Below are 18,551 nucleotides of genomic sequence, written 5' to 3'. Positions count from 1 at the left end.
CACAGGTCTCCTAGCTCCCTTCCTTGACTTCCTACGTGTCGGGATGCTCTGATCTTGAGCTTGGTAGAAGCAGTCCCTGAATGCTGACCAGCTATCCTGGGCACCTTTACCTTCAAACAGCTTTGTCCACGGGATTTCCCCTAGTAATTGTTTGAAAAGGCCAAAGTTTGCCCTGCTGAAGTCCAGGGTTGCGATTCTGCTTGCTATTCTGCTTCCACCAGCCGAGATCATGAACTCCACCATCTCATGGTCGCTGCAGCCAAGGCAGCCTTCAACCTTTACTCCTTGCACCAGACCCTCCTTGTTAGTGAGGACGAGATCCAGCAGTGCACCTCTCCTAGTCGGCTCCTCCACCATTTGCATCAGAAAGTTGTCATCAATGCATTGGAGGAACCTCCTAGACTGAGGCTGGCTGGCTGTGTAGTCCTTCCAGCAAACATCCGGAAAGTTAAAATCCCCCACGACAACCAGGGCCTGTGACTGTGAGGCCACTCTCAGCTGCCCATAGAAGGCCTCATCAACTTCCTCCCCCTGATCTGGTGGCCTGTAATAGACACCCACAACAGTGTCACCCCTGCCAGCCTGTCCCTTAATCCTCACCCACAGACTCTCAACTTGCTCCTCAACTGAACGTGGACAGTACTCGGTACATTGTAGTTGCTTTCTCACGTAAAGGGCAACTCCACCACCTCGCCTGGCTGGCCTGTCTTTCCTGAAAAGGACATAGCCACCCATGACCACATTCCAGTCATGTGAGCTGTCCCACCATGTCTCTGTAATTGCCACCAGATCATAATCTCCTGACCGAACAAGAGTTTCTAACTCTTCCTGCTTATTCCCCATGCTGCGTGCATTGGTGTACAGGCATTTCAGGGAGCGAGCTGAGCACACCGATTTCACCCTATGGGTGTGGGAGGCCTCCTGGCCTTTATCAATTCTGGAGTGCTGCCCCACCAATGCAAGCTCAGTAACAACCCCACCCCCCTTCGAATCTAGTTTAAAGCCCTCCAAATGAGCCCTGCTAGCTCCTGCCCCAGCATCCTTTTGCCCCTGTGAGATAAACCTTTCCCACATGTCACTGTCCAGACCGGTGTCCTATAAAACCAGCTGTTATCAAAGAAACCAAAGCCCTGCCTGTAGCACCAGTCCTGAAGCCAATCATTTATTGACTTAATTTTTCCATTCCATCCCACATCATCACGTGAAGATGGAAGGAAAGAAGAGAAAATAACTTGGGCCCCAGAGTCCTTCACCATCCGCCCCAAGGCCTTGAAATCCTGCTTCATTCCCCTCAGGCTACGGGATGCAGCTTCCTGCCCATCCATCTGGAATACCAGCAGTGGATAGTAGTCTGTCGGGTGCACCAGGGTGGGAAGTACCCTGGTGATGTCCCTGATCCGGGCTCCGGGTAGACTACACACTTCCCTGTGGTGAGGGTCAGCTCTGCATATCGGGCCCTCTGTCCCTCTCAGAAGGGAATTGCCTACTACAATTAGGTTAAGTTATGTATAACAATAAGTTATGTATCTTCCTCAATATCCAAGAAAATAACCAACCCATGGTGATTATCATCAAGACATTGTAAACCATATTCTGGATCACCACATTAAAAAGTCAGATCATGATCTCCATGTCAAAAGTAAGAGTATTTTCAGTTGTTGCTGGGTAGTCCCAAATCTTGCATGCATCTTTGTGCATCTGTGCTCTCCTGGCACCATTTTCTTTACAGCCCAGTAATCCAATTAATCCATTATCTACACTTAGCCTTTATCAACACAAAGTGACATTGATTTTCAAGCATTACACAAATTCACAAAGCAGAGTGTGCCATTTGAATGTAAATATTCCCCTGAAGTTACATTATTTCTAAGATTCACAAGGCCTTTCTTAGTCTAGACCTGTTTCCTTCTGAGTAGATAGATGCTATAGAAAAAATGCATCATACGTGGCAGACACATAGCGTGTTTTAAAAAATCCTCACTTGGGTGACAGTTTTAAGACATTTGGGTGTGTAGTTCCCACTGATAGCATAAAAAATACTGCCATTTCTTCCATGTTAGTATTAATTTATTAAGATGCCAGTTCCACACTGGTTGCAAATATGAAGTGCATAACTTTGAAGAGTGGGACAATTCCAGCAGCAATTTAAGAAGGCAGATATGTAACAAGCACCATACTGGTGCAAAGGTCCATCTGCCCCATTATCCTGTGTCCACCAGTGGCCAATATTGAATACCTACCCAAAACGTAAATCAAGAGGATGCATGCATAATATTTGTTCATATGCTCCTAATATCCATCATTCTGGGGATTTTCAGAATCAAAGGAGTGTTTTTTTATTCAATAGCACATGGTGACTTTGTCTGCCATGATTTTCTTTAGTTGTGTCTTAACATACATAATTTTTTTGCGTGCATAAGTTCCTGTGGTGCAAGACAATAACTTAAAAGTACTTTGTTCAGATATTGGAAAAGAAAACAGTCTAATCCCAAATCTCTTCGTGGTATTCATGAGTTTATCAACTTCTATAATACCTCCTCTGAATGCCTCTTTCCAGTCCCAGTCTACATAGTTCTATATTTTCAGTCATCTGAGTCCATTCAGGATCTCATTTATTGGACAGTTCTATAGTTATCTAAATGCATGTTGAATTCTGTTGCCACCCTCAAAGCAGGTAGTCCTGGCCATGGCAAGATAATGGGCACACAGCAATTCATGAACCCATAAACTCAAGTGGGTTGTCCCTTGGGGAGTCGCTTTAAGAGAAAATGTGTTTGCTGATATAGATGCCTAGCTGGTTAATTCCACTTGCCTGACTTGCTCTGCAAAACAATCCCTCCACCCCCAAAATATAGTGTGTGTAGAGACTGCCACACTCAACTGCTAAGCTCATATTAAAATTGGCAGAAAACATGCATTGCTGTCATTTTTCAACTGAGCTTGAATACTAAGCTCAGCTTCAATGACACCACTGTTCAGCAACTGCCAGCAATAAACTCAGACTAAGAATGGTAACTGAAATATTTATTCACAAACACGATTTCAGGCTGCACATGGTTGCTCCCTGCACATGCATTTCCAATGGCATGGAAATTACTTGTTTCCTACTTGGTGTTATTTCTGCTTCAGTTGCTTGGCTCTTGCTCGCACTCCTGGAGCCAGACTGCCAGGGGAACAAAGACCAACTCCAGATCTTGGAGACAGATGTGCTCTTGTCAGTCTGATCAATGAGCAAGGTGGAGGGCAGAGCAACTGTCTTGTACTGCGGCTCACAAAGCTGTGATTTATTGTGCTACCTCCAAAAGATAAACGAGGTCCTGAGTCAAAGTGAATCTCCTAATTGAATTATCCAGTGTCCCAGATGGAGATGAACTTAAAAGCACACACCATGCAAAGAAGATATAATCTGAAAGGAAATCTGGTTCACATTGTACGTTAACCTGTGCAGCTTCCTGGGTTTTGCTCTAATTATGATCCAATGAACCCAGCATCTGCTATTTTTAATGCCTAAGATAAACATTTATTTCTATTTCTGGTACTGAGCAGCTAATATAGGAAGCCCTTCTGCTGGAACAAGGAAGGCCTACAGCTGTCTCCTATGCCATTGGCAGCTCTCAAGCAGTTCAGGTGGGTTTCCCACTCAGGGCTCAGTTGAATGCCTGGCTATGAGGCTGTGCTGCTGTCCTCAGAAATGGGAGGAAGCAAGCCCGGGGATGCGGTGAGGATGGGGATGCGGTGAGGATGGGGGTGTGGTGAGGCTGGGGATGTGGTGAGGCAGGGGATGCGGTGAGGATGGGGTGCAGTGAGGCTGGGGATGCAGTGAGACTGGAGATGCGGTGAGGCTGGGGATGCGGTGAGGATGGGGATGCGGTGAGGCCAGCGGCACACTCTGTGCAGTGCATCACAGCCTGGCTTTGTCCCAGGCTGCAAACCTGAGTAGCTTTTGACTCTGCCTGTGGTTTCTGCTTGAGAATCCCTCCAGGATATCCCTCTCCTCTGGTATGGTCACTGGTCATCTTGTACATCTGATTCTATGGCTCTTACCCACATGAGAAGTTTTGTAGGGTCAGGATGGTTGGCTGAATGCTTTGCAGATGTTGTGGCCCTGTCCTATAAAGAAATAAACACTGGCTGATCCTTATGGTCGTGTCTTGCCACAAGGGCAGAGGCTGCCTGTGTGCCATCATGCTCAGGAACTAGGAAAATCTAGCAGATCCTGTAGGATGTGAAAGTAAACAACAAGTATTCCTGTCTTACTGTGAGGAAACTGAGTCAGGGATCTGTCAAGGCATGTAATTTCATTTGATTAGATCACCATTCCCGACAGTTTCCTCCAGACCTTTACCATCCAGAACACTAAAAAAAATAGTTTCCTCATTTATCATGCACATTTGTTTAGCTCCAGCTTCCTGCCACAGAAACGTTTACTATTTGAATTTGTTTAGGTAATAACATTATCCCAGCTTTCTGCATAGTTGTTTTAGTTAGTATTTTGGTTGATATTAGTTGCCATGCATGCATCATTCACTTCACGGAATCACAGTTTCAGAGTTGGAGGGGACCTCTAACCTCTAGAGATCATCTAGTCCAACTGCCCTGCCAAAGCAGGATTGCCCAGAGCACATTACTCAGGACTGCATCCAGGCGGGTCTTGAAAATCTCCAGAGAAGGGGACTCCACAGCCTCCCTGGGCAGCCTGTGCCAGTGCTGTGACACCTGAACCGTAAAGAAGTTTTTCTGTGTATTTGAACGCAACTTCCTGTGTTCTAACTTGTGCCCATTGCCCCTCGTCCTGTCACTGGGAACCATTGAAAAGAGCCTGGCTCCATCCTCCTTCAACCCACCCTTTAGATACTTGTACGCCATAATAAGGTCTCCCCTCAGCCTTCTCTTCTCCAGGCTAAAGAGTCCCAGCTCTCTCAGCCTTTCCTCATAAGGGAGGTGCTCCAAGCCCTTAATCATCTTCCAATGACACCACCAACAAGCATGAAAATAGTAACGCTTATAAATACAAAGTAATGTAAATCAAATTTCTAACAGTGTGATGTTGAACATTAGAAATACTCAAGTTGAAAAATTACGCACTCAACTAAAAAAATGTATTAGACAGGGGAAGGAGGATTTGCCTGGGTTTATAATTGGCCACTGCAAAGTAGGCCAGCAGAAGGTCTGAAGTGGAAAAGAGAAGCCTCACCTACAAAAGTCATCATGCTGGTTTCTCAAGAAGTCTTCAGAATCTGGTAGTTCATTTAATCTCCCCCTTTTTTTTTCCATAATGGTAGGAAAATGTACAAGTCCTTTTTCCCATTTTAAAAAAAATATTTCAGAGTGCTGTGGTTTTGGATGAGTCCTGTTTGTAAGAAATGAAATACTACATATTAAAAAACACTGGTGTTGCATGCAGGTGCCAGCGGAAAGTAGACACGTTATGATACTCTATACAGGCTGTTTTCCTTTCCTTTGAAAAATACATTTCTTTTGGTTACGCATTGTGAGCTGCTTAAATATTGGCTAAATATCACATCAACATTTAAAAAGCTTCAAACTTGTTCGTATCACTCCCACAATCTCTGAAGCAGGGTTTCTGTAAAGAAGACTTGGCACTTGTATCAAACACATTCTCTAAAGATTCATCCAATTGTACAGATATGTCTTCAGATCAAAGTTTTGGGGAAAGGGAATGAATGACTTTTAAAAAGCATTGGATAACACCTGAGAAGGGGTTATTTCATAGTGCTGCATCTGAAAACATGCCAATGCTTTTTCAGTCTACTTGCATGGCATGAAGACATGCCATATAGATTAAAATACTACAGAAGGTTCAACTTAAACAAATAAAGACCATAAAATAAAACACTTGAACTCTGCCTTTAAACCATTCATTAAAACAATACATATCAACCATGCCTTCTCCATTAGATGTAGGGCATGTGACAGGACACCGCCAGAGTTTGAAGTTTTACACATAGCAAAAAAAGAAATAAAGAATGGTCCTTGGCAGGGAGGTGTTTCACATATTTTTAGCAACATGGTTGAGCCCTAATCTCGTGCAATCATTTCACAGGCTGTTCTTTGTACCTGTTCAGTATTGAGCCAAGCTGAAAAGCAATGATTCTTACAGTGGTTATAGCAGGATAAATTAATTCCTGGTGGGAATTTGGGTTCAAGCCACAAAGCACAGGAAAGCAAAAAGGTGTCCACTTTCACTCAATGGCACTTTCCTGCACTCAGAACAGTCCTGTGACAGAGTTAAACCATCAGGAATTTAAGTTTTCCAGTTGCAATCCCAGTTACAGTCCAGCAATTCTACATCACTGCAAAGCCGTGAATACTGGATGGCACTTGAAATCCTGTCCAGCTCATGACCCTTCCCCTAATGGGAAGTCAGCCAGTGCCTTTATTTGAGTCTGTTCCAATGCCCAGACCTTTACATTATTTTTCTTCTGAATGGGTACAGACCCCTTAGAAATTGTAAGAAGATATATAACATATATGGGTTTGCTATATTGGTCATCATTTCAGGACACCCTGAGAAGCACATATACATTCATACACACATGAACACTCCACAAATGATTGAAAATTATGTGTCTTTTTTTCTAAAATAAAGAACTCTTCTGTGTCTCTAGCAATATCCATTCACAAAGCAGTGGATTAAGGATGATCCGTCTTTTCAGGCTTGTCTTGCTTTAGATTGCTGATTGCTGAAAGCTCAGGATATGTGAGCTTAATTCCAGTTTGCTTTCCTTTCTGAAAGGAGCTAACATTCCTGCTGGCATCTTGGGTGGTCTAAAGCTCCTTTGGGTGTCATACCATGAGCTCCTGAGATACAGCTGCAGTTTAGGTATTATTGTATATTATTTATTATATATATTTATTATTTTATTATTATCTATGCACAAGCCACTGTACAGCATACAGTAGCTGCAGAGGTATCTTAGAGATTAGGCTGTGGAAGTAATAATAGAACATTTTCAAGCTTCAGAATACTGACAGTTTTGGATGGGTTGTATCTTATAAGTACTCTCAGTAGATTTACTGAGTGAATTCTTAGTTGCTTGTAGCTGGCCATTGTTTGTGCATCTGTCCTTAGTAAGGACTCTAAACCCTACTGAACTCACTGGGAATCTGGCTGATGACAGAACAGATGGATTAGACCCTCAATTTTCAATAAAAACAATTATAAAAGAAAATGAAATATAAACAAAAAAAATATAAAGCTTACCAAATTTGCGTTATAAATACCTGCCATGGATGGAGAATGTGACAGTTTTGGCCCATATGAATATACTTTATGCTTACTTACCCATTCTTTTCGTCTGTTTCAGCTACTTCAGTGTGATTGCAAGGTGCAGAGCTGCAAGGGATTAAAAAGCACAATAGAAGGGACACCTGCAGTTTCTCATCAATTTTTATAGACAGTAATATCCTTTTGAGTAGGCTATTTTAACAATCTTGATAAAACTTTATATTCCTTTTACAGGAAGCTCCACAGACCGCTGACAATGCTGAATTCTATTGGACATAGCCGAGATAAAAAGTACGCTGTTGCTTGCTGTGCAAAATGAGCCACATGTTTTCTCTGTTATAGCACCAGGGTTCCCAGAAGCAATATTGTTAGCCATATGCTATAAAAAAGTTTTGCACACTCTATTTCAAAGGCATAGAGTAAGACCGTATAGATTTTTTTTTTGTAAACTCTGTGGGAGTTCTCTTTTTGCAGTCCCAATGAAATGGGGCAGCCGGGATAAAACACTGAAATTCTGAAATTCTGCAATGTGAAATCAAACTACAGAGAAGAGAACAGTTTGTCTTAAATTCAGGCGGATCTTTTCCACGTGGGAGTGATTTCACTTGCCTTAACTGTAGAGAGTGCAAGAGAACTTGATAGAGTAGTTACTAATGCTCTGATTTGCTTTATTTGCGCTCTACATTCTTCCATTTATTTCATTCTGATCCCTCTACACTTTTGATATTCACAGCCAGGAAACAGGTAAATATAGAAAATACACAAGATAATGCAAAGAGGTAGAGGAGAAAGAAAAGCAGAAACCGTGGAGAAAGTAACTCATGCATCCTACTGTTAGCCTACCCACAGGAAAGTCACTGTAAGGGTGATGTGGTTTGTTACTAGGGAAGCAGAAGCTCATTTCTCTAACTCAAGGCAGGAGAAAGCTGTCACTGGAGCTTGGACAAAACCGGATATAGTGTGTTGATTTCTTGTAGCTTTTAGTTGAGCCAGTAGAATTCTGGGCCTGAGCTCAGTTTCCTCACGTACCTACTGACAATGACAAGGCACAAAGAGGTCACCTTGAGCACAGCCCTGGTTTCATCATCATCTTAGACACCTTAAGACACCTATGCAGGCTGAGACCTGGTTGGAGAGGTGCTGTGTCCTCTCCCAGGGGCTTTTTCTTTCTTGTACACAACTTCTATGCTGACGTGGAGGTTTTTGTGATTGTGTGCTGCACCCAGTCAGGGAATTGATTTTCTATTTTAGGGAAAAAATATGGTGGAAAGTAGCAGAGAATGTTGTGGTTGTCATAATCAGATGAGGACACTGTTTATGAGGCTGAAATTGTTCTGGTTTCTAGATGTTTTTGATGATTCCCATTCACATCACAATGTCCAAATATTAGAGGCTTCTGAGTAGACAGCTGGCTAAAGTGTGGAGAACAGCAAGGAAGACATAGAAGTACATAGGAAATTGATAGAAAAAGTAAGCAAGAGGAAGGAAAATGCAGCTAAAATAAGCATGGGGTGAAGAGGGAGGAAACAATATGAAGCCATGAGTAGATAACAGAAGGCCTCAAGAGAAAATAGGAAGAATAATACCAGCAGAAAAATGGCAGGAAAAATGGCAAATGCCAAAAAACAAAGGCAAAAGGTCGCTGTTGAGAAATTTCTGAGTGACTGTAAGCAAAAGCACACAAGCATGAAAACTGGAGATAGTGATGAAAGCATGTTATGGCTGATGTCTGTCAAACTGTGATTTTTTTGTATCCATGTTATCACAATAGAGGGAAATGAATGGTGTTCTACCGGTAGCATCTACGTACCATCATTTTTTTCTTTTAACTCTATTTCCTTTATGTACTTCAAAGATCTATAATTAGCTTTTGACAGGGTCAGCATCTCTCAGACTGCAACATTATTTGAACAACCAGCCCACTTCACAATCCCCACCTCAACGAGTATTTGATGTAGTCATGAAGTCTGCAAACTTCAGGCCTTGCTGACGAGACCGTGTGACACTCCTGGAAATATGAGCCCCATTTATGAACTGCTAGGAGAAGGTTAAAATGCTATCTTGGGCCTTGGGGTAATTAAGGGGTAGGATGGGCACTCAATACTATAAACTTCACATCCAAACATCTACATACTGAGGAAACCAAGCAGGAAAATCGGATCTCAGGAGCGTGAGAGAGAATGTATGTCTTCTCCCAGACTGTCTTACTCTGCCTTGACAGGGGTATTTCCATCTCAGCCCTGGAAAGTGGCTTTGCAGCATCTCACAGTCATTTATCTCACCCTCTACTGACCCATCCAACATCACCATTGCCTTTATTTGTGACTGTACTACCCCGCCTTTGAATTTGAGACACAGCAAGAACAACCACAATAAAATGTTCTAACCACCACTGGGGAAGAAAGTTTTGTAAGAGGTGAACAAGACAGATGAAGGCACATAAGGGGCTAATGTGGCAGAAGGTAAGATTTTATTGAAGTCATGTCACCATTTACAGGAATAATAACTCAGTTGCAAGTTACACTTCTATGTGAGTATTTACCATCATCCAACCACCACCAGAATGGGACTGAGCAAGTACTGGAAGTGGTCAACTTGGGAGAAGAGGAAGTAAAGGGAAAAATTTCCAGTCTATAGAAAGCTTTACATAAAGTAAAGCTGACAGCATGCTAACTTGAAATTTGACCAGGAAAGGAGAGTGAACTCACTTACAATTTCAAAAAGTACTGTAAAACTTTTGATAACCACAGGTGGCAAGATACTAATTTTTTACATCATATACACTCTGGATGCCTTCATCTTTTATATAGCATTTATCATCATTATATCCGCGTGCTGACATCTAAGAGGCAGTTGTATTTTCCCTGAGAGGGATAAGAAAAACTGAAGGAAATCCAAGAGTTTTTGAAAGGGAGTCGTGGCAGTGAGCTGGCTCATTTGAATGAGCACGCCTTGCAGCACACAGATCTGCTTCTGTAGCAAGCACAAACACTTAAAACTGTATCTCAATGAGAGTCTGAAGTGCTTCTTTCCCATTGCAAGCAAAACTGAAGTAGTTAAGTGGTTGATGGACTTAGCTATCTTTCCTTTTCTTTTTTTTTTTTTCAGATTCAAGCTTTACCATCCAGCCAGTTTCCTCCAGGTCTGCTATCAGCAATAAGTATAAACCAGCCAAGGTAGGATGCTTCACATTCACCTTGCCTGGAGGCACAGACTGCTTCATACTTGTTGGGGACATGGCCTTCTCCGTGGGGCTGCCTTGGCAGCACACCCCTGGGAAAGAAGTGCACGAGCTGGGCTGTGCTAGGTGTAGCCAAAGGGTTTACCCTGCTGCCTGTGGTGAGGCACAGAACACATCACTCTCATCAGAAGAAAAATAAGGTGTGGGGAAGAGACACACATGTCGACTGGCCGCTTGACACATGGCTGGAAGCTGCAATGACATCAGCCTTTGCTCCCAAGAATTATGTAGGTGACAGATGTTGGATATGGATGTAGATTTCCCAAGGGAGAAAAAAAAAATGGTGAAAGAAACAGAGATCACAGCAAAGTAATTAAAACCATGGGGCCATACAGCAACATCTCAGATTAAAATGCTTGTGGAAACTAGCTATTTCCATAGGGGAGAAGTGAGATGGATGGAGCCTGGTATTGCAGCAAGAATCTAAGGCAACATTAATAATTTAGAAAAGACACCAGTGAAGCCTAGCTTGCACCACATGATGAGATGCTCTGCAGTCTTTAAAAAGTAAATTTTCAGCACAGCCAACTAAAAGTGTAACCGCTTAGTCATGTGTCACCCTGAAAATACAGCCTGCATATGTTAATACTTGAATGTGTGGATAGAAGTGCCTATGTCAGGACTCAAATATAGTATCTATGCTAGAAAATATGGAGAAAAAATGACAAATTCAAATTAACTTGAATCATAAGAACATGCAAAAGTTAACTCAAGCTCTGGTTAGTGGCGAAGTTCAGTGTCTGATTTGCTATGAGCCTTTGATAATGTTTGTTACCCAACAGTTAAGAGTGATTGCTGAATGGAGACAGGACGATTCACAACAGGCGTTACACCTCTGCTCCTCTCCCTGCGCTCCTCCATCCTTAATTACTAGAGTTGGTGTGGTCCTGATGGTGCGTGTCCTGTAGAGCTGTCACATTTTCCCCATTAGTGGTATTCTTCAATCTTTCCCATGATTTATCTAACTTATGTAGTATCCATTGGCAGTGTGTTACTGCAAAGCAGGATACTAAAGGGCGCTGACTGGGGTAGCAGTGAAACTTCCAGAAAAAGCTTACATGTTAAACAGTTCAAGCTTTTATGAAAATTCACAGGGCTCCAGACTACACTGACATCTGCAGATTTTTAGTATCTTATGATAAGCTAAACTTCAGTTTACAGAGTTTTGTTTTTGTTTTTGTTTTTTTTTAAGACTTGAAAAGTAGCTGGTGATTTCCAGTAACTATTCAAACTTCCTGCAAGACTAAATATAGCCTCATAGGATCTGGGTGGAGTGCGTGTGTGTGAGAGAGAGGGCAGGAGTGAGAGAAAAGTATAAATAAACTCTGGACTGCTGTTGAAGGCTCAAAAATTTAGAAGAACCATATGCTGACTTTCTCATAGCAGCAAAAATTAAACTACAGATGACCTCATATTTGTGAGGTTTAAAAAAATAAATGGGATTCATAGTTCTCCTATCCTATCTGAACACCACAAAAAGTGAAACAATAACAACACATCCAGCTCCTTCCACTGTTTCAGTCGTACAATGCCCCTCCTGCTGCAAACACTACATCCCGGGAGCGCTTTGTGATGGCTCTGTGCACAGAGCATCAGCAGCTGGTCTGCAGTCCTTGGGATGCTTTTGTCCTTAGGCAGCATGATGTTGCCTCTCCCAGCACCTGGGAGAGGAGGAGGATGCTAATGACTACAACTCTTACTGGTACAAATCTTAAGAACAAACAGACATTGCTTCCACATCCCTGTGACTAATGGATGGAATATTAATGCACGCTGGTATGATTGGATATTTTATTATCCTTGACACAACATTAATTATTGCTTTTCCTACCAGGGCTGCAAATGGAGTTGTTGATTATGTACAAGGTGTTGTCCATTCTGGTCACTTTAAACTGTCCAGGAGAAGCCATTATATCCCCTCTTATACTCAGCATTTTGTGGTCCCCTTCACCTCACCAAAGAAATTGGGACCATCTGATTGCAACCCTACACAAACTTAAGGGAAGCTGAGACTAGGAAGGGGTGAGAAGTCTTCTATTGAGTGTTTGTTTATGGTCTCCATTTGTTTTCTCAGTACCCAAATCAATACTCAGAAGTTGGAGTTAATAGACAACAGATTAAAGGAAGTAAAAATTGCTGCTATGAGTCAGCTCTTCACCAGCCATGGGAGGAATGCCTCTGACTGTGCTGGAGACAGAGACCTTGTTGGTGCTGGAAAGAGGGCCTGCAACAGATCCCCATGGCAGGGCTGTCACCTACACAGCCAGTTTGTGGACACCACAAGAGGTGACATTGCAGCTGGGAGGAGGAGGACTAGCCAAGAGAAACCTGTGGGGCGTGACCAAGCCCTGAGGGATGATGCAACTCAAAGGCCCTCAAATTTTGTGTCCCACCCAATGCTACTCCAGTGCAAAACCTGCCAAGCAAGCATAAAAAGTTGCTTTATCCATTTTTGAACTGAAATTAATTTAACAGGTTCATTAAAATTTTGGGGGGTAATTCCATTTCTAACATTTGCTGAGCAGATCCAAATATGGGTATCAGTGAAAGAGCAAATGAAAGTAACACCAGACTTGCTGGTTCCTTTCCCTAGTTTTATTCTACTTTGTACTTGTAAGATTATATTTACATTTGCTCACTAACCAAAATACAGATTTTTAAAAGAAAAATGCAGCATTGTCTGAAGTTCATCTGAAAAGAATTCTGGGAGAGATGATTACAAAACCCTCAAGTTGAAAAGCTTTATAGTCAAGCACTGACCACAAAGCCTGCTGTCCAAATTCTGATCTCAGAGCAGCATAAATCTAGTGTAATACCCATGGTTTTGGTGGAGCTACTCCAGTTTTACACAGCAGTAACTGGGAATTGAACTTGGAACCTTGCCTTTAATTTTGTCCAAAAATGTGAAAGTAGAAAAAAAGTTTGCTTTGGACATGGAGTCCCACAGGAATTCAGAGGGCCATCACATGGAATCATTTTCCCATTTGCTCCCCATGTCTTCCCACAAAAAAAAATGTAACTCACAAAACCCTCAGTGTTTTGTCAGCTCAGCTAGAAAGGGAAAAATAAAGCATCGTTTGCCTGACATACACATACAGAGATTAAACATAGGTGTGAAGTATTCGTAGTATGAGACATTTGATAACCTTCTTTACAGTCATACTGTGAAGATGAATTAGTTATTGTCAAAGGCTTTTTAAATGTGCAGGTGAGGTATGACAGCTATCACATTAATAATCATCATAAAAGGTCTTTAAGTTAATAGCAGAGCTCTGGGTACGTGCTCTTTGATCTTTGCTGAGATTGAGGGCTCAGGTTTCGATTGCAGCATGAAGGCACCGTGCTGAGTGAATCTGTGGTGAACATCTAGTACCCAGGATGTGGTTAGAGGCCTCAGCATCCTTCAGAGTGGTGTGTTTAGTGTGAGGGCTTGTCTGCATAGGGACTTAGCCCTGATTAACTCCATGTGTGTACACTCCTATTCCAGAATAGTGGGTGGAGAGCAAGGCCTTAGGCTGGAGAAGCATTGTCTCCCTCTCAGTATTATCCTTGGCCATGACCCCAGTGATGGGTCTACACATCTGCTGAGGAAGCTGAGGACAGTCTGGCAAGTGAACATAAGGATCGCCTTCCCAGGCAAGTAGAAAGGACCCATAGGCTAGGGTGCTCTCTGAAACAAAAGCCCGGCATGATTGCTTTTACATACAGCAGTATGGCAGGCTTCCCCAAATTGCTGTGCATGAGAAGGAAAATTGGAACCAGCTGTGTCAACATGTGCCATAAATAGAATACATTTTTCAGGAAAACAGCCAGCAAAAGTAGAATATAATAATCCACAGCTCAGTATTTGTATATTACTAATGCCAGAATAAGGTATCAGAAGGAACCATGTAAGAGGATTATTCCTATTAGAAGAACAAAGCATTAAGAGGGATGTTGACTGTGGTATTAGGGCAGTATAAGCCTTGACAAAGAAAGAGGAGGTCTGTGACAACAGATGAAAATTCAAGAGCAACATTAGGGTTATTGGGAATAGCTTGAATCAATATAGCCTTGAAGTGTTTAGCTGGGAATCCACCCACTGTGGCATGTAGCCAAGATGAGCGTATAAACTTCAAAATCCTTTAAGGAAGCAGTTTATAAAACTGAATGAAAAAGAGACTAAAGTGTTTTATTAGAAGCTCTTCTGCGGGACTGTGGAATCTAGATGGTGGACCCCAGAGGAAAGATGCAGCCCAGCCCAATACGTAGGCGCGCTAGCACGACCGTTCGGCGGTAACCTTCCTGGGTTTAGTTTTTGCAGCAAGCATTGCTGGGTGCTTTCATCTTTCTTATCAGAGGGCTACCTGGTTGTGCAGCTGAGCACGCCTTACAACAGTTGTGTGGTCTTACTACAGGAGTGGTTGCTGCAGAAGAAGGAAATGAAGGGGAAGGCCATGGCATTTCGAGAGGGTCTTTGCTTGTCTGTTCAGGATACTGAGCTCTACACATCCATATTTTTTTTCCTTTCCAGTGCTGCAGAGTGACACGTAGACAAAACAAATAGACTGTTTCATTGAGGTGTTTTCATAGGGGATAAGATTTCTCTTTCCTCTACGCACACTAGAGAAATTGGCTCTGCTTAAAAAAATCAGGCGAGCAGGGGATTTCTGAGCCAGCCTTACTCTTCTTTCTGAAGTAATTTTATCACCTCTGTGCATGCAAATCTCGAAAGAGGTTGCTGCTGTCTGTAAATAGATTGGCTTTATTGTTTTGCTGAGCAGCAGGAGAGGAATGTGGATTTACAGCGAAGGCGGGGAGCGGGCAGCCAGCCCAGCGGTGCGGTGCCGCAGCTCACTGACAGCACGGCCCGGTTTCTTACATCTCTTGGGGCAGGCTTGAGTAGCTCTTTCATTTGGTAGAGTAGCACACAGTATTGCCCAGTGGTAAAGATAATCATAAGCTGTGCTGGATTTGCTAGACTGTGATTAGAGGTAGTCAAATAATTATTCATTTTAAGCAATTCATGTTATTACACATCTAACTCTGCCTGGAAATTAAGCACATACAAAAGGTGATTTCAGTTACCTGTTCCTCCCTTGAAGCTGTTTTGCTAATATAGTGTGTGTAGACATTTTAGTGCCTAGTTTTGATTAGTCTATGCAAAATTTTGCTATTTATGATTGCTTTTGACACTGTCAAACGCACATGGTGTCATTTCAATTCACTCTGTTCACGTGTGTGTGTGGGGCTCTGAGCTCCAGCAGCTGAAGTCAGACCTTTGTCATTGGGCCTGTGCGTCCATGGGGCCAGCAACTGGGCCAAGTCAGCATACGCAGGTAAGTGTGGGATCGTGAGCGAGTATCAAGCAGGACTCACTGGTGAGTAGGTCAAATAGTAGGCCTGGGAGCCACTCTGGGACAAGTTTCTCCTTCTAGTTACTGGAGCATTTGCAAAGGCTTTCATCTGATATTATCAGATCTGGTTCATATTTATAATGCTGTAGTCAAGAAGGTGACTTATTTCCAATTTTTTCTTCATGGAGAAATTATTGATGTATACTGCTATCAGGCAATTGATAGGATGAGAGGTAATGGTTTTAAACTGAAAAAAGATAGATTTAGATTAGATATTAGGAAGACATTCTTTCCTGTGAGGGTGGTGGAACACTGGAACAGGTTGCCCAGGGAAGTTGTGGATGCCCCATCCCTGTAGGTGTTCAAGGCCAGGCTGGATGGGGCTTTGAGCAACCTGGTCTAGTGAGCGGTTTCCCTGCCCATGGCGGGGGGGTTGGAACTAGGTGATCTTTAAGGTCCTTTCCAACCCAAACCATTCTGTGATTCTATGAATTAATACACCATTCCAACAAGCAAAACATTTGATTTCACAAAAGAAGAGAGGTGCAAAAGAAATTGGGAACTTGTCTCTTGTTTATAAAAGATAGAGAAAATGCAGAGTTTTCTAAAGAATGATATTGAAGGTACTGGTACAATTAGCCTTACTAAAAAGTCCAAGTGGATGGTTTCACTAGGTCCTTCCTGTTCCTAAAGGAAGTTGGATTTGAGAGCTAAGTTTCTCCTGATCATCCTGTGGCTACTATTGCTACGTCTCAGAGATAGCAGAGCAAACAAGCACCTGCTGAAATCAGGTCAAGAGGCCTGAGGAATATTTTCTAGGTAAAAGAAAGAGAAAGCAAATTGATTACTGAACACTTAATGCTTTGTATTTTAAGACCTGATTTTTCAAAGCTTGATATAATTCTTTTGAATATCTGGTGACAACAGTTTATTCATAGTTGATTGAAATTATCTCAGCTTATACATGGTTTGAGCTAATGACCCTGTCTGTCACTATAGCAGTAGATGACAGAGTAGAACGAGGTAAGTTTAGGATTAATTTACCTATTTCCTAAGGTGGCCAAGATTAATTGCATCTAAAATGCATTTCTCTTCACTAGTGCTAGAAAGGAGCCCCCAGGTTATTTGCTCACCTGAAGACCTATTCATTGTAGGATCAAGTTAGGCAAAATGTTCCTTTATTTTTCATCTTGCCTCGGAAGAAGTTTGCTCTCCGTGCCCTGCTTTTAGTTAAGCTTATTAGGTAGCATGTACAGAATTTAGTAACATCTAAAGAGATGTCATAATGTAGATCACATTTTATGTTTTTGTTAGACTTTGGAAAAAATATACCAATACTGATTTATATGTTATACAATTTTTAAACTGTGTAGTTGTATGGATGTATTGGTCTTTTTCATTTTGCTCATCATACAAACTGAACTGCCTTTGCCAAGCTCTTTTGGAACCCCAAATATTTTTTTTTTAAAAGAGTCTTTTAGAGATTGCTATGACACCATATTTTAAATTGACATTTATAATTTTTCCTTGGGAGATTTTGAGCCTTTTTAGCCTGATTATCCTTTATTTCCTGGGAGACATTTTCTTTTGTGACCATAGCTGCTAGAAATTCTCCAGGCAAAATATTGAGTTTGCATAATATTAATTGGGCCATCTGCATTTGATTGATGAAACAATGGAACCCTTAAAGTAGCTATTATTTTGGTCTGACTGTATTTAATATTTTACTGTGGCAATTCCCAGTGTGAAGTAATGAATATGCTTCTGAAACACTTGGCCTGTATTCTGTGCTTTAGATGGTGCACAGAGAAACATCTTGTTCATAACAAGGGGACACATCAAGAGAGGCTCACACTAATCATGGCCAGAATATATTTACAATGTAATAACAAAAATAATCCTAGAGAGAAGAATGGATATCATCCAATGCTCTTTGAAAGCTCCCATCTTGTGATGCACTTAGGTATGCGAGTGTTTCACACAGTCATCAGAGCAGTATCTAGCACCAGATTCGAGGCTGATGTCTCCCAAGTATGAGCTGTGTCAATCTTGGCAGTTCAGCAGAATGGCTTTAAACTGGAAGAGGGCAGGTTCAGATTAAACATTAGGAAGAAGTTTTTCACTTTGAGGGTGGTAAGGCACTGGCACAGGTTGCCCAGAGAGGTTGTTGAGGCCCCATCCCTGGAGGTGTTCAAGGCCAGGCTGGATGTGGCCTTGGGCAACCTGGTCTAGTGAGAGGTGTCCCTGCCTATGGCAGGGGGTTGGAACTCATTGATCTTCAAGGTCCTTTCCAACCTAAACCATTCTATGATTCTATGCCTGGGGATACCTGGATCAGCCATGGCTAGGTGTATCTGCAAAGCTTCCAAGCGAGATGGTGGCTTGTTTCTGATCGAAAGATGAGGGTTATATTTTTTCACGTGTTTGTAAGGAATTATCTTCAGTAACAGCAGTTAGTTCAGTGTTGCCCAAAATATACACAGTAACAGTAGAATCATCCCAGAGAACCTCTTTAATTTCCTTCTACACCACCCAAGCCACTGCTTACAAGGTGGTACCATAGGCTTGCAGCATAAGCAGGTTTTAGTTAAACCTGACCTAAGCTTCACACACTAATGGGTTGGTTATTCCATGCTTTATGTTCATGAGAAGGACACAGTATTGGTTTCTGTGACTGAGGAAGCCAGGGCTGGAGTCGTCATGCTCCGAGACCTCTTACAGTCAA

Source organism: Vanellus vanellus, assembly GCF_965231255.1.
Source record: "Vanellus vanellus genome assembly, chromosome: Z".
In the NCBI taxonomy this organism is placed as follows: domain Eukaryota; kingdom Metazoa; phylum Chordata; class Aves; order Charadriiformes; family Charadriidae; genus Vanellus; species Vanellus vanellus.
Note: the sequence above shows the minus strand (reverse complement) of the source record.